Here is a 4,842-nt window from a genome sequence, read left to right as displayed (position 1 = left end):
CAATATATTTAATTCCATTTTATAGATGAAGACACTAAGGAGCTGAGAAATAAGCTAATTAACCTAAAGCTGTACAGCAAATTTAGTAGTAAAGATTGGACTTAAACGGACTGTCTCTGTGCTTCCTCTATTCCGGACACTTCTGCCCATGCCCAGCAGGCAAAATGAGCACTGGACTGAGACAGGTGAGCTGTGTCCCTTTCCCACCCTCTCCCACCAAGGATCTTTGTCCTTCTTTGTGAAGGCATAGGGGGTGGGCAGAGGAATTTCTATTCCATTTCAAAGCCTCCAGCTCCCAAAATTTTGTGTTCTACTAACCAGTTAGGAGCAGAGATACTAGGATAAATGAGATCATGGTTTGCCCTGGTGGAGTTCACAAAAATGGAAAAGTACGTTTGTACACAGACCGCAAAGCAAGATACCTAGTGCTGCTAACACCTGTCCCACTTTTCTGCGCTCTGACTCTTTTTAATGGAGTCAAACACATTCTCATTGCTTCCGTTGAGTACTGAGAACAAGAGGCTTGAATGAGAGAGGTTAAAGGTTTCAAAGAAAAGCCAGCACATCCCAGAGAAAGGGGAATTGAGAAAAATGTGCCGTGTAACCTAGGGATCTGAAATTCTGGGGAAATCCACTCTTCAATTTGAAGTTCTTAAATGCATACTTGTTGAGTAGTAGAAAGGTCCTCTGTTAGCTGTCTGAACTGCTTTTAGGACTAGCTGGACTATTGCATCCATTTCTGTTTGGTCTTTCTTCACAAAACCTCACTGAATCCTGGCCTAGAATATGTGCTGTGTGAGCAATGAACTGAGACAAGAGACTTGGTACCAATCCTGCCAGAGGGAAAATTTGATTTGGTATGGCTCCTTGGCTATGTCTGCAATACAAAATATCACTAACCCAATGAGTACATCTCTCTGAGTCTTTGTAGAGAAGGATGATGGGAAGTCACCACTACTGTTGGCCCAGTAGATGGAGTTGAGATTATGATTAGATGTTTACATCAACAGAAAACGCTAAAGACAGGCTGGCATACCTGATTACTTTCTAAAACAGGTGAAAGAGCAAGCTTACCTTTTGACGTTGTAGATTATGACCCAGATTCTTCTATAGAGTAACAGTTCCATGGGTATTGAATCCAGAGTCTCAACATTTGCTTCAAAAGACTGTAGAAATGATGTTCTGATTGACCACTCAAAGGCATTTATTGAAAGAGAAAAGGTATTGTGTCTCATTGCTCTTTAAAATGTTTCATCTGTGTAAGTTAGTGTCACCATTATGGGAAGCAGTATGGAAATTTAGAAAGCTAACAATAGGTCTATCTGGGCCTGGGAAGATGGCTTTGTTGGTAAAGTATTTGCTACAGAAGCATGGGGCCCCATGTTTGATCCCAGAAGCCAAATAAGCAAGCTGAGATGGTAGGATATACTTGTAACCCCTATGTTGTGGAAGTGGGGCAGGTGAAGCCTGAAATTCACGCGCCAGCCAGCAAAGCCCAATCAGTGATTTCTATGCTACTGAGAGATCTTGCCTTTTTTTGTTTTTTTTTAAAAAAAGCCTGAAAACTCCTGAGAAACACCTGAGGTTGTATGAATATACATACATGTCTACCCAAATGAAAACATCCATGTGCATGCACACATATTACATGCGCGCACAGACACATAAAGTGATCTACCACCACAGAGACCTGTGCGTTTAATCTGTGCATGATTGGGAAGTGCAGAAGCCTTTAGTAGGTGGGGTCTAGAGGGAAGGGGTTGGAGATGCTTGCTCTTTAATTATGGACTCCCCAGTTTCTTCCTCCATCTTATTGCTCCCTGACTGTCATGAAGGAGGGAGCTTCAGACCAAGATGCTCACTCTACAATGATGTTCTGCCTCACCACTGGTCCAAGGGCAATGCCATAGATGACTGTATAATGGAGCTACTGGAACTGTAAGCCACAATAAACATCGTTCCTAAGAGTTTATCGTGTATGTTTTCACACAGCAGTGTCAAGCTAGCACATGGGTATTGTCTGAAGGAAATGAATCTTAAAGAGATACCTCAACACTTATGTTTATTAATGCTTTTATTCACAATAGCTAAGACAAGGAAATAGATAGCCACCATAAATGAATGATAAAGCAAACATTCTTTTATAAGTGATAGACATATGATAGATAGAATATTATTCAGTCATGAAGAATATGTAACCCTGTCATTCACAGCAAAATGGGTGGAACTGAAAGACATTGTATCAAATGAAATAAACTCAACAAAGAGAGACGATAATCCATGTTCTTTCTTACATGTGGGAGATAAATAATGAACCTACGTGTAGTAGTGAGTGGAGGACGGAAAGAGGAAAGGAAGATAAAGGCTATATTTAACCAATGCCAGTATGGAAATAGCACACTAAATCACACTGATATGGATGACTAATACGTGTCTATGAAAAGTTTTGTTTTGATTATGTCTGGGGCTAACGAGATGGCTTGGTGAATGAAAACAGGTGATATGCAAGTCTGATGACCTCAGTTTGATTCACTGAATCCAGGAAAGGTTGAAAGAGAGAACTGACCTCGTAGGGCTGCCTCTGCCCTTCACTTGAGTACCATGGCACATGCATGCCCAACCCCTTACCACACACACAATGGGAGTAAGACTCTAAACACGATTCTTAAAGAATTATATCCACACTGATCTACAACAAAACAGGTTTCTTCCATCTTTTCAGTTCCCGTCATTCTTTTTATCGTTTTTCTTAACATGGTAACTGAATTTCATGGAACACTTCTCAATTAGAAGTCGCTTCTGCTCTCCTTCTTCCATGAGCTTTTTAAAAGCACATTTTCTCATTATGTGCTGTTCTTCACAGTTCATAAAACAAAAAATTCATGATCTCATGAATCCGGCAGAAGTCCGTGAGGCCATAAAGCAACCGCGATACACATTTCACAGGTGAGACGGCTGTAGGCTACAGAATTAAGTCATTTTCTCCATGGTGCCCAGCGCTGTAGATGAGCTTTGATTTGACTTCAACGTGTACAGTGGCGGTCAAAAACAACAGGATGGCATCGTTGTATTGGAGAAAATTTTGCATAAGTGCAAATTAAGACAATTTGGTCTACTATGCTTCATTTGTATGAATTCACCAAAGGATACTTTCCCAGTGTGAATTATACAAAAATGATCCAAAAGAAGATCAAAATGAAAACGGAACAAGGAACCAGTGTGGGTTAATGGCTGCAAGCTGCAGCTTGAGAATGAAGTTTATGAAACAGATTTCATTGTGTACTATTTTTTTGAGTGTCTAATTCTGAAAGCCAGTTTGATTTTCATGTTTTATTAACACTGATTTTTTTTAAAATATCAAAATCCAATGGCTTTTTGAAACAATTTGTAATAGTTTTGGTAGGACTTCATGGAAGCCAAGCTTTTGACTTAGAAATTGTTTTGGGGAATCTAGATAGTTGGCAGAGGCTAGAGAATACAGTATATAGTTATTCATTTAAATTAGCACTCCACAAATATACAGGTAATTTAATGATTATTGTGTGTATTTTATTTACACAAACTCCAGTTTGTCTTTATGTGCTGTCAAGAATTTGTACACAACTGGTGCAGGAGAATTGTCTGTATTCTGTCAATCATGTAATTTAATAAAACGCTGATTGGCCAGGCAAGAAGTAGAGGCAGGTCAACCAGACAGGAAGTAGAAGCAGGGTAATGAAGACAGGAGAAGGCTAGGAAGGAGGAAGCTCCCTTTGCCACTCCTGCCCAGATCACCGAAGATGCAACATGTGAGCTGACAGCTTAAAAAGGTACCAAGCCAAATGGCTAACATAGATCAGAATAATGGGTTAATATAAGCTATAAGAGTTAACAAGAAACCTGAGCTAATGGGCCAATAAGTTTATAATCTTATGGAGTCTTGTGAGTGATTTTCTTTGGGACTTGCCGGCTGTGGGATACCAGGCGGGACAGAAACCCCAACAAGCCGGCTCCTCATGTTACAGATGGTGCCCACGTGGATAACTGAATCCACAGAAAGCTTGAGAAAGCTTGGGAAAGAATAGAGTAAAGCATTTTTTTTTTTTGGTGGCAGCAATTTCTTGGGTCTGCTCTGCTTGCTAGAGGCAAGCAAGCACTCTCATCTAAGAGAGGCTTCCTGACTCAACTTTAGCTGCAAAACCCTGCAGCTCATTAAAAGGTCCTGCCACGAAACGGTGTTGATGAAAAGCTGAATGCATGCTTTTCGGTTTTCAGCCGTAGCAGGAAAAAAGCTGTGCTGTTTCAAAATGCCAGCTTTCTGGGCCAACCTGCCAGGGCAAACTCTGACTCTTTCAGGCAGGCAGTCCGACTGAGTGTGGTCTGTGAGCAGAATGCTGCAGCTTTCTTGCTAGCAGGGACCTTGAAACACTGTAGAGTTGTGACGACAAAAAAAAAAAATGGCTCTGATGGTTCCTCCACCATGAGGCTGGAGAGCTAAGGAATGGGCTGGATCTAGCTGTCAAAACCACGGCTTTCATCCTTTTCTTAAAGACTCATGTGGTCAGAAAAAGAAAGACATACAGTAAAGAGAGATTCAAAGACAAAGGAAACCTCTTAATGGTTTACAGTGTGTTAAAAATATATGCAGGATAAAAGTTAAAGTTCTTAAAGTAAAAAGAAAGAAAGAGAGTAGTTGGGTGTGGTAGTACATGCCTTTGATCCCAATGCCTGGGAGGCAGATCTGACAGGTCTCTGTGAGTTCAAGGTATGGTAGCAAACACCTTTGAGCCCAGCACTGGGGAGGCAGAGGCAGAGGGATCTCTGTGAGTTCAAGGACAGCCTGGTCTACAGAGTTATTCCAGG

This window comes from Myodes glareolus, chromosome 24, assembly GCF_982192425.1.
Source record: "Myodes glareolus chromosome 24, mMyoGla1.1, whole genome shotgun sequence".
NCBI lineage: Eukaryota > Metazoa > Chordata > Mammalia > Rodentia > Cricetidae > Myodes > Myodes glareolus.
The sequence above is the reverse complement of the archived record's forward strand: the minus strand, read 5'-3'. Positions refer to the sequence as shown.